This window comes from Scyliorhinus canicula, chromosome 1, assembly GCF_902713615.1.
Source record: "Scyliorhinus canicula chromosome 1, sScyCan1.1, whole genome shotgun sequence".
NCBI classification, from domain to species: domain Eukaryota; kingdom Metazoa; phylum Chordata; class Chondrichthyes; order Carcharhiniformes; family Scyliorhinidae; genus Scyliorhinus; species Scyliorhinus canicula.
The window spans coordinates 246334504-246347621 of record NC_052146.1 but is presented as its reverse complement, the minus strand read 5'-3'; positions in this window follow the sequence as shown (position 1 = coordinate 246347621).

The following is a 13118-nucleotide window of genomic DNA, read 5'->3' as shown; positions in this document are numbered from 1 at the left end:
GTTGTATCTTGTTCAATCAGTGGTTACTGGGTTTTTAACAGCGATGCAATTAATGAAATTGATGAATAGACCTGACCTTGAAAAAATAATTTATAGTCATGGAATGCAGTTGAACGATTAATTAGTGGAAGCTAAATTTTGTTGATAATTTTTTATGAAAAGTACCTGTCAGAATGTTTTAGCCACTACCCATGTGTATGTTCCAATCGCTAATTTGTTCTATGTAAACATTTTTAAAAGTAATTTTAGTTATGTACTTTTTGTTTCCTGTTTAGATGGACTTCTGTGAAAACTGTTTAATGTGATTGGCTGTTTGAACAAAGAAAATTTGTTTTTTTATTACAGCACAGGAACAGGCCCTTCGGCCCTCCCAGCCTACGCCGATCCAGATCCTTTATCTAAACCTGTCGCCTATTTTCCAAAGGTCTACTTCCCAAAAGAGGCAGAAGAGAATGCTGCAATTAGTTGTGGTATCACTGCATGGTGCTAGAGGTAATCTTCTCACACCGAAATCGCTTGATTTCTCAGTGAGACTTACTTTGAGGTCAGTGGTGACACCCTTGCTTCACCAGTACCTGCAAAATCCAGCCTATTTGTGGAAGCTGGCCCCATCCACAACTCTAAATATAGCATGACGACTGTCCCGCAATCATGGCCATGCACTTTTGGCCTGACAGGAAACGCTTAAACAAAATTATATTTAAGTACAAGGACACCAGAGGCATGTTTTTAAAAGTTTTTGCATATTAAAAAATATGTAAATTATTTTAAAAAGTAGCCGTGGCACACATGGGATCTTTCCCTGTATCCTCTCAGGTTTCTCTCAGACCAGATATTGCCAGACTTCCATGTTTCAAATGATACATTTTTTCGTATTTTCAACAACATATCTTTCTGATTTTAAAAATGGGTTGAAGGGATATGGGGAACAGATAGGGAGGCAGATTTGAGACCAAGAAGAGATCAGCCATGGTCTAATTGAATGGTGGAGTAGGCTTGAGGGGCTGAAATGCCCACTTCTGCTCCTAATTCCTATGTTCTATGTTCCTATGTTCCAAGAAATATTGTTTCAATGCAAATGGGAAGAACAATTGCATTCTAAAACAAATTTATGTTTGTGCTTGTACCAATGATTCTGAGAGTAGATTTGAACCATGTCTTCACAAAGAACAGCGAACATAATTCTGATCACAAGTTGTGTCCAGATTTCCGATCGCACCTTAAACAGAAAACCTAGCTCAGGGTCTTTAATCCTGTTACCACCTCATTCACTTCTAGTCTGGTTCTTCCAGCTTGACAGGTTCACTCAATTATGTACGGCTTCCAACTGACTGTTCCTCCAGTCTGTACTCCAGTTAATGTATGGATAATGTTCCTCTTTCTACAGGCACCCTTTCCTGAATCGGTGCTCAACCCAACTCATTGTGTTCTTTCCTCTGATATCCTAATTCACAAAATACACAGGTAACACCAGACATTCGGAATCCCCATTCTCCCGCATGTCTATTGTCACTTTTCCTAACCGGATGATGTCACAATATCCACTCATGTATATCATGAGATGCAGACAGTCAGTGATTGATACACAGGATAACCAATGAACACACACGACACAGAACAACCAATCACCAGACAGGACACCACCACTATAAAGCCCACAGTGCATTAAGACTCTCCCTCTCTCACAGGACACGGCCAGGGAGATAGTCGCAATGCACAGTCCAATCAACATCATCACCTTGTGATAGAGAGCTAGTCTGGTCAAGCCAGTAGGAGGTTATTAGTTAAGTTAAGAGAGTGTCAACCCACAGCAGATTACGTACAGCAATCAACAGGTTCAATAAAACAGTGTTGGACCATCTCCTGTGTCGGAAGCCAGTTTCTCGTTTTACTGCATCCAGTTGCAGTTGATGTTAGACCAACACAGATAACACATCAGATGGCTGCTCTAGTTTAAAGTTTCTTCAGTACATTTAGTGGCCGTTTTCTCAATCAGAAGGAACCAATGTTGTATTGTTGAAAATGACATGGAAATGCAAGAGTTGGTCCAATAGGAACAGTCCTGCCACAATAGTTTGCTTGCATACCGAGGCTATAAAAGCTGGATATAGTGAGGTCTGCAGTAAACAATTAGTGGACAGCACACACTGAGAGGATACAAATACATAGGTATGGGAAATATGAAGTCTTTCTACAAAGCTTTGAGATCTGCATATGGATATGCCTACCAGATCCAAAACCACTAAAATCTGCAGAGGGCACACACCTGCTCATGGATAAGAGTCCACCTTGCGCTGATGGTCAGAATACCTAGAGAACTAATTTGTTAAAAGGGAATTGTGCAGAAAATGTTCATCGCAATGGTCCCCCAGGTAGAAGTGAAGTCTGAGCTGCATAAATCAACAATCCCATGAATAGATCAATAATTCTACAGCACAATCAGAATTACACAATGCCCATGGAGGTAGTGGATACCAGGTGAGATATAAAAACAGGGAGGAGATATGGGCCAGGATTCCCCCATTTTGGGGACTAAGTCCCCACAATCACCAGAAAATGGGCGAGAATCACTACGGACTTTTTTCTCGAACGTCCGGGCTGATTCTCCTTTTTCCAGGGGGCTAGCAGACCCCTGGCGTACATCGTGCAGCTATGGCTGCCGGCTGGGCCCTGTTGTCCAGACCGCGCGGTCGCGCATGCACACGGCGGCCACAAGCGGGTCCGCGCATGCACGCGCCGTGCCAACACGGTGTGGGCGTCGCCGACATATGGTGGAGCCACACAGCGGGTCCGCGCAGAGTAAGGTAGGTCCCTCCAGATCGCGATGGCCCACCGATCGTTGGCCCCCGATCACGGGCCTGGCCACTGCTGAGGCCCCCCCCCCCCCCCCCGAGTCAGATTACCCCTGCCCCCCACCAGGACCGCCATTGCGGCCGCGGGTCCCAGCTCTCACCGTGTGGTACCAGACGTAAACCACGCCCACGGAGAATCACCATGGGGGCCTATTTCAGTGGCCCCCGACTGCGCCGCAGTTACCGTGCAGGCGCGATTGGCACCGATTCTTCGGTCGGCGGAGAATCGGCGGCCCAGCGTCGGAGCAGCGTGGCGGGAATTTCCCATGCCCCCACCGATTCTCTGACCCGGCACGGGCTCGGAGAATCCCGGCCATGGTCTTTGATCAGCTTACCGGTGTGTACTGCTTACAGCACACTAAGAAAAAGAGACAGTACCTCAGAACATTTCAAATACAGTGATTACATAGAACATAGAACATAGAACAGTACAGCACAGAACATACCCATAACCCAACAACCCCCCCCCCCCCCCCCCCCCCCCCCCCCCCCCTAACCTTACTTTTTAGGACACTACGGGCAATTTAGCATGGCCAATCCACCTAACCCGCACATCTTTGGATTGTCTTCCTTTATAAAAGAAACAAGGGAGAGAAGTCTGACTGTTCAAACACAAAGGTATCAATCGTTTCCATTCAGCAATATCATTTCAAGCATGCTTCTAAATAAACTTGTTTGTAAGATAGCTGAAGAAAGTCTCCCTGAAAGTCAGTGTGGATTCAACCGCAATGAGGAACTACGGACATATGCTGAATCTTGTGTCATTGATGAGGGTCTTGCCTGCCAATGGGAGACACCCTTGTGTTGCCTCTGAGCTCCAGTATGTCACACCACCCACCCACCCCAGCTTAATACCAGCAGTGGTGGAATGAAGCCCTTAAGTTGATATTAATTGTCCACTTAGAAGACTACAATTGGCGGCAGGGAGTGAAGGCCTTCCTGCCTCAAACCTAATTGGGGTGGAGGCAGGAAGGCAGTTGGGACCCTACCTGCCCCCTGCTGCCTGCTGAAATGCCGCCCCATCATCAAAAACAGCACAGTGCAGGGCACAAGATTGATGTGCTGAACAAGTGTAGACAACAAAACATGGATCTGTACATTAGTAGTTTTGTAGATCTGAACATGGTGTCCAATGCAGTAGCATTGGAAGACACAAAATTTAGGTTTGGGTTCTCCCTAATGTTGTTCACCATTCTTTGTTAACTGCATAAAGGTCAGAAAGGTCAGGTTAAGGAGAATGATGCCCTGTCAGGCAACCTCCTAATCTATATTGGTTTTAAGAAAGGTTGTGTTCTGACACTGAACCTTTTCTCTATTTTCTTCAGTATGATGTTTCAAGAGGCTTCACAGAGAGCATATACATCCATTTTCGAACAGATGGCAGTCTCTCCAACCCACCACAACTACTAGAGGAGGCAATGCAGCTCATTGTAAACTCTTCCACTGAGGCAGAAAAGGCCTTTTGGCCTTATTATGCAAATGCTAATGCTTTATCACGATTGCCATTACAGGTCAAGGATGATCTTGAACAATATTTTGTCAATATTTTATATTTCTTACTCATGGATAGTGTACCTGTGACTTCATCTCAAGTTCAAAGATATGAAAGAACTGATCCAGTGGTGGGATAGGTGATAGGAACACTGTCAGACGTTCGTTGGAAAAATCCAGCCTTAAGCCCTACACGAACACTTGAGTTGGCAGTGCAGAATGGGGTTCTACATCGGGAAATCCGTGGGATTATTCCTCTGTGCTTGCGTAGTAGAGTCCTTGACCAACTGCAGGAGGGACATCGAGGTGTGGTGAGGATAAAGGAAATGGCCAGGATTAGATGGTCAAATTTCAGAGCAAGTAAGGCAATGCCTATCTGTGCAAAACTAAGGAACACTCCACCATTGCAGCATTACATCCGAGGGAATGGCTGACACAGCCATGGCAGAGAATACAACAGATTCTGCTGTCCACTGGAGGATCACTTGTTCTTAGTGATTGTGGTTGTGCACTCGAAATGGCGAGAAGTCACGAGGATGAAGTCAACGATGACTGAGAAAAGCATTGAGAATCTATAGAAAATACTTGCAAAATTTGGAAAACCGGAGGAGGTTGTCAGTGATAATGGCATGTGGCCTATTTCAAAGGAGATTGAGGACTAATTGAAGGGGAACGTTATAACCATATCAAATCAGCTCCATAACATCCAGCGATAAATGGATTGGCCAAATATTTTGTGCAATCATTAAAGCATTCTATCAAAGCGTTGAAGGACAAGGGGACATTGGCAAGAAGAGTAAACAAATTCCTAATGTCCTGGCGGAACATTGTACATGATACCATGCAAAGTTCATCAGCAATGCTGCTGTTTGAGAGGAAACTACAAACACAATTTGATTTGTTAACTCCACTTGATATTTCAGAAATTGTCAATGACAACAAGAAGCACAAATTTCTTGGAGGGAGAAAATCTCAAAAAGTGAGTATTCAACCAGTGAGAGAGAGTGTTAGCTTGGAGCTACAACACTACCAAGAATATGATCCTAGCAAAGGCAGGTCAATATCATACACCTGACACACGGATGATGAACAAATTTGGTGATGTCATGCTGATCAGTTACTTGCTGCACAAAGTAGAGGGCTATAAATAATGAGGAGCATAGATAAGGTAGGTCAACATCTTTTCCCAAAGGTAGAGGAGTCTCGAACTGGAGGGCATAGGTTTAAGGTGAGAGGGGAGAGATACAAAAGAGACCAGAGGGGAAATTTTTTCACACAGGTGTTGAGCATTTGGAACAGGCTGCCAGAGGCATTGGTAGAGGTGGGTACAATTCTTTCCTTCAAAAAGCAGTTGGACAGTTATATGGGCAGGGTGGGTGTAGAGGGATGTGGGCCAAATGTGGGCAAGTGGGACTAGCTAAGTGATAGAAACTGGGCGTCATGAACAAGCTGGGCCGAAGGGCCTGTTTCCATGCTGTAAACATCTACGACTCTATGACTCTAAGTGAGTTCGCAGAAACTTCTTGAGGTTCTTCCCTTGGAAGATCTAGAGAGCAATACTTCGGGACAAAGATCAGAGACAGCGACGAGTTCAAATTCTGGATCTGAGATCTTTTCAAAACCGAAAGAGGCAGGTACTGAAATAACTACTCAAGAAGCAGGGCAGCATGGTGGTGCAGTGGTTACACTACAGTCTCACGGCACTGAGGTCCCAGGTTCGATCCCGGCTCTGGGTCACTGTCCGTGTGGAATTTGCACATTCACCCCATGTTTGCGTGGGTTTCGCCCCCACAACACAAAGATGTGCAGGGTAGGTGAGTTGGACACTCTAAATTGCCCCTTAATTGGAAAACATGAATTGGGTACTGTAAATTTATAAAAAGAAAAGAAGAACCATCTACAGAAGGAAATGAGGACCCTTCTGAAGTCACCAGTAACCAAGGTCCAGGACACCAAATTCTACCAAAAAGGAATAGACGACCATCACAGAAAGTGCCTTATTGAATTGTATATATGCATAGAAATAATGCAGGATGCTGCATAAATGTTTCTTGTTCTTATTTCACTAATGAAGTAAAGGGGGAGGGGTGTTATGGATCTGGGAATATATTTCTGCTGGTTTAGCATTATGTAATGTGTAGTGACGTCAGCAGAGTGCTGACGCAGGCTTTGGGCAGATCACTATCTTGATTCTATGAGCAATAGAAAAACCCTCATCATATTTTACAAGAATCAAGAGTGTGGGCACCTCCATACCTTTAATCTTCGTGGCAATAAATAAATATAAAAGGATTGACAAGGGTAAAGCCACATATGCCAAGTTTATTCATTAATTGAAGACATATTTCAATCTCTGAAAGACCACTCCTCTTGGGATGTGCAAAATTCAATAAACATACCCAAAGACACAGCGAAAGCATCAACACATTTATTAATGATTTAACCAATAAATGGAAAACTGTGAGAACGGTAATATGAAGGAGCAACAAATTGACAACAGTATAGTTCCATGTTCCTGTGACTCCTCCCAGTGGGACTTCTGTAACTATTCCACAAATGTTGTTTGCTTGTGTTCCAGTTTTTAGCAATAGTTCTCCATTAACAGATGCAGAAACCCACACTATTTGCAGTTCAAAACTGACTGTCAGGAGTATCGATTCTGCCCCTTCATTGGATGGCTTGAGAGCGGAAATATAATAGCTTTTGTGACTTTTCCCGGGGGATGGATGACCCAGCAATCAGAAACCTGGCTTGGGTATGGGTGGTATTAATTTGGTGACAGGGCGAGTTCCACCCTTTAATGACAACATGTCCTGCCCAATCCGTAGTTCCAGCAGCACCAGATACAGTGATGAGCATCACTGGGGCTGCAACTAGTCACCTGTAGAAGTGAAGCTGGATGCAGGACTCAAGCAACTCCAGAGATTTAGGGATGAAGGATCCCAGCAAGGGGGAGAAGGAGGTGAGCCTGTGACAGAAGCCAGAAAGGAGGGCCTGATGTACACAGGCAACCCCCGAAAGACGACATCCCGCCTTTTATGCCCAAGAACAGCCCGTGCTTTCAAAATTGCAATGTTCCCCATCTTCCTTCTGCCTTCCAACGCAGGTTAAAATATTGTGGTGTAAGTGGAATGAGGCCAATGGGGTCAGGAAACTGGAATATTAAGCAGGCTGCTTATTAGCTCACAAGTAATGTAAGCATAGCTTGCTTAACAACCGAGTAGCACACTAACTGTAACATCTGGGCTACCTCGGACAGATAAAAGTTACTGAAGGTTGCTAATGACTAATCTCAATGGTGACTACTGCTCTGTGAAACAGGCCATCCAAAAACCATCAGGTTACTTTGCCGAATTCTACTTCAACTGATTTTCCTCAATTTGATGGAAACTTTTGCAGTTAATGTGATATTGAAATGTCCAGATGGTTCAATAAAAGTTATTATCAACTGCTTGGAATATTTATTTCTTGTGGGCCCACGTGACTAGCTGCTATTTTAGTTGGGTTCGAACTTTCTAATCAAGTCATGTTCATTTTTATTATTTCTGCACTTTTACATCAAGTAAAACCCAAACAAATGTATGTTCGCAAACTCTACTTCTTTGTGAGTGAAGTTAATTAATGAAAGCAACATTCAACGGATTATCTTCAGTCAGTAACTAATACCTCTGGTAGTTTCGTATTATTTTGTTTTATTTATGAATCCTAAGCTGTAAACATATCTGAAAGCATATCCAGTTCAATCTGCTGTGCTTGTCACAAAGTAGGCATTCTCAGCCAAGATAGCTGTGAGTGGGTAAATGATGGCTGATCCCTTCTCAATGCAACAAATAAAGCCCATAGTGCATATGAATGGCAAGAGGCAGATGGTTGCTTCAGCAGAGATGTACATGTGATATAATCTTCAATAGAAAAAGCACAACAAATTCATCAGATTAATTCTTCTTTAAATGAAGCAGATGTTCAAGAAACAGTGTGAAAAAGAAGAACGTTTTTGGATAAGGAAGGTTGTATCATATCCAAAGTCCATTTCGACAAGCTTCAAATGATTTTTTTTTTAAATACATTTAGAGTACCCGATTAATTCTTTTCCAATTAAGGGGCAATTTAGCGTGGCCAATCCACCTAGCTTGCACATCTTTGGGTTGTGGGGGCAAAACCCACCCAGACATGGGTAGAATGTGAAAACTCCCCACAGACAGTAACATAGAACATAGAACTTTACAGCGCAGTACAGGCCCTTCGGCCCTCGATGTTGCGCCGTTCTGTGATACCCCTCTAAAGTCCCTCTACACTATTCCCTTATCGTCCATATGCCTATCCAATGACTATTTGAATGCATTTAGTGTTGGCGAGTCCACTACTGTTGCAGGCAGGGCATTCCACGCCCTTACTACTCTCTGAGTAAAGAATCTACCTCTGACATCTGCCCTATATCTATCTCCCCTCAATTTAAAGCTAAGTCCCCTCGTACTGGACATCACCATCCGAAGAAAAAGGCTCTCAATGTCCACCCTATCTAATCCTCTGATCATCTTGTATGCCTCAATTAAGTCACCTCTTAACCTTCTTCTCTCTAACGAAAACAGCCTCAAGTCCTTCAGCCTTTCCTCATAAGATCTTCCCTCCATAGCAGGCAACATCCTTGTAAATCTCCTCTGTACCCTTTCCAATGCTTCCACATCCTTCCTATAATGTGGCGACCAGAACTGCACGCAATACTCCAAATGCGGCCGCACCAGAGTTTTGTACAACTGCAACATGACCTCATGCTCCGAAACTCAATTCCTCTACCAATAAAAGCTAACACACCGTACGCCTTCTTAACAACCCTCTCAACCTGGGTGGCAACTTTCAGGGATCTATGGACATGGACACCGAGATCTCTCTGCTCGTCCACACTACCAAGAATCTTACCATTAGCCCAGTACTCTGTCTTCCTGTTATTCCTTCCAACATGAATCACCTCACACTTTTCTGCATTAAACTCCATTTGCCACCTGTCAGCCCAGCTCTGCAGTTTATCTATGTCCCTCTGTAACTTGTAACATCATTCTGCACTGTCCACAACTCCACCGACTTTAGTGTCATCTGCAAATTTACTCACCCATCCTTCTACGTCCTCCTCCAGGTCATTTATAAAAATGACAAACAGCAGCGGCCCCAAAACAGATCCTTGTGGTACACCACTAGTAACTCAACCACTACCCTTGGTCTTTTATCAACTAGCCAATTTCTTATCCAAACTGCTAAATCACCCTGAATCCCATGCCTCTGTATTTTTTGGAATCGAACCTGGGACCTCGGCGCCGTGAGGCAGCAGGGCTAACCTACTGCACCACCATGCTGCCCATTTAAATGATATTTATAACAGTGATATAAACAATTTTTCCATCTGGCCTTCAGATTTATATTTTATCAGAACTAAAAACATCTTGTGTACAGTGTCTGAGCTATTGTTTCTGACCAAAAGATTCAGATTTTAGATGTTGCAGTTTTGTCCAAAGGTTGCATTTCAAACTGTCAACTGCTTTCTGCTCATTTTGTTTTATATTTTCATTTTTTTTTTGTTGCTTTTCTTTAAAATAGAGAATGAATGACTATTTTCCTTCCTGAGTTATAACTGCATTAAATCACGTGGTTTCAAAGCAATTTCTGAGATTGTGATTTTGTTGGCAGGAATTTAAAAATAGCAGCCGATTGCATACAGTACCAATCCTCCTCAAAGCAAATACCAAGCTGTTCATCAAAATATCAAAAAGTTAATTCATCCAGCAACGAGAGCACATTTGCAGAAAATAATGTGAAAGAATGTGGGCCAATGGATTTTTGGCATAGATCTTAGTCACATTGGTAAAAACTAAAATACTGCAGCTGCTGAAAATCTGAAGTAAAAACAGAAATTGCTGAAAATGCTCTGCAGATCTGGATGGATGGTGACAGGTCGGCACTTTATTAATCGTGGGCTGCTTGCCTTGAGGTGGATGGGCACTGACCTGTGGGGTACAATGGTCCCTCCCACTGTCAGAGACAGCCTGCAGTCTCCCGTGTTGTGTTAACGTTCTCCAGAGGAGCATTCTCTCCGGGAGTGCATGTCTGACCAAATATTTATGGGGACCCTGGGCTTCCCAAACATCAGGACATCTTTCTTGACCTCCCCAGTTGTGTCCAAAGTTTTAAAAAACCTTACACCTTGCACTGCCTTTGTCGCAAGAGTTGCCTGAAAAGTTATATATTTAGCCATCAGTCCATGATTGCACTCCAGATTGTTTTGTCAACGTTTACTCCCTTAGTTTTCAACTCTCCCGAGGTATCCACAAAGCATTGGAGATATTTATCCATAGCTGGGAGTTTAGCTCAAGGGTGTTAGAATAAGCCTACATGTCAGTGGGTCTGCACACTGCACGTCTAGGGGCCAAACATCCTCCAGGTTCCACAGGAGTGTAAGTAGATGGCCATGGGAATCTGATTTTCGTGTGATGCCACAAGGAGGTTGGCACCACCAGGTTGCCACTGTCAGGGGGCTAGGGGTCAATGCCAGGGCACTGTCTTGCCATTCCCCTGAGTAACCGGGAGCTACAAAGCCCTCTGTGCCCGGCATGGTCATCACTTCTATCTAGAGATACTAACAATGTCTGCGCGAAGGTCCTCATTGAGGAACCCTTGCACTTTAATGTTTGCGTGGTGCCAGCTGCTTCTATGGTCGAAAAGTACCTCCATGCAGGCATGTTGTTCAGGCATCAGAGGTTAAAAAAGATCCTGTCTAAAAAAATTGCTGTCAGACAGAGCACCTGCTCTTTCTAGAAAACACTTCAGACTTTAAACAAACTATGAAAAAAAACATTCAGTCAGAGTACCTGTTCTTTCTAGGAAACAATTCATGGTACAAAAAAATCCACTATAGAAAAAATGTGGTCATATAGAACACATGTTCAAAAGGGGCAGGCCTTCAGAGTTAATGGAGCATGATGTGCTGTAAAAACAAACAAAGCTAATCCCATCTTTGAGATATCCTGCAGCTGTCAATCAAGAGGCTTGTAAAAGTCAGTGGGGTGTGAAATTCAACGGAAACAACCATGAACAAAGGGAGATGGTCAATGCCTGGCACTTGTGTGGCATGAATGTTACTTGCCATTTATCATCCCAAGCCAGAATATTGTCCAGGCCTCGCTGCATATGGGCACAGAATGCTTCAGTACAATTTACAAGTTGCTAGTCGAACCTATAGTTGCAAATGCTTATAAATATCAGGCTTCACATAGGTAGGTGGAACTTAATGCTATCTCCTGAGGCGTGGACGGGAATTGTGTTCAATAGTGAAGATACCACAATAGAAGGTACATTATAAGATCCCTGACAAAATAAATGGAAATATTTAATTATAGATCATGCAGTTGCACTTAGGTACCCAGTGTTTCTGTGAAGTGTCAAAATGTAAAATGAAATCCTGTATTTAAAATAACATACACATAAAGGTGATATCTACAGGCAGTTTTAATATTGCAGGAAACACAGCTTGATTAGAAGAGTGCAATTTTCTTTTACAGTTCAGAGGTACGATCATATTATTACAGCTAATTTCTGTACACTTGGTAAAATCTTCAAGTTTGAGTAATAATTAGATGAGTGTACAAGAAGAGTAATTTTACTCGACACTGAACGTAGTGACATTGATGTTTTGTTGTACCAGGGAAGATGACTGCTCAACCTCCCGTCAGTGGTTGGAGAGGTCCTTTCAAAGACACAATTTGCGGCGCAATGTGAGCCCGCACTCGCCATCCACAGGATCGTCCCTCAGTTTATAATTATACCTCGCTGATATGACGCCCCGTTGGTGTGGTTTTCAACAGGTGTGGCCAGGCGTGAGGTAGTCGAGGGATATCTCCGGGGCACAGAGATAAGTATAGTCCTCTGGGTGGGGGAGGCTAGGGGACATGTCCCGGGCACTCCCCACTGGAACAGGTTGAACCCAATGAGGGGAGGCATAGATGTGTGGTGCGTGGGAAGTGCCAGCTTTACTTCTGAGGCGTTGTTGGGAGTTCAATGTGGACAGTGGATGTGGGGGATGGGGGGGGAAGGGATAGGGATTAGAATGCTGTCAAAGATTGTCAGGGATGGGGGCCAGGGAGCGGAATGCCACAGATGACTGTCGGGGTGGGATGCCCCAGATACCTCTGTGATAAGGTCTAGGGGCCGTTAGGCTGTAGCGCAGATATTCTTTACCTACTACATGGAACTCATGATCCTTACTAACAGGACCACCAGGTATGTCAATACACCAACCACTTTCTCCACGTTATGTTCAACAATTCTGCCACTCACTTCCAGCAAACTCACCACAGCAGTGAAGATAATTTGCAGGATGGATGGAAAATTATTTAATCTTTGTCACCTCCATTCTAAAACTAAACCTCAGTTATCAAGCTTCATTATGCAGATGATATTTGTGCTCACTCAGGGACTGAATTCTACATTCCTGTTGACTCCTTTCCTGAAGTATTGGAGAGATGTCCTTACTTTAAACACCTGGAAAACAAAGGCCCTCCTACTAAGATCCACAGCAAGACCCTGAAAAATGTGGACCACTTCCCACATGTTGAGATTCTCCTCTCAATGGAGGCAGACATATATGACAAAATTCTCCAAACACCAATATTCCCACCATCGAGGAGCTGGATATCCAATGCCAGTTTCGCTGGGAGGGTCAAGTCATATGTAAGCCTGACGCCAAACTCGCCAAACAAATGCTCTACATCAAACTTTGTTGTGGCAAGA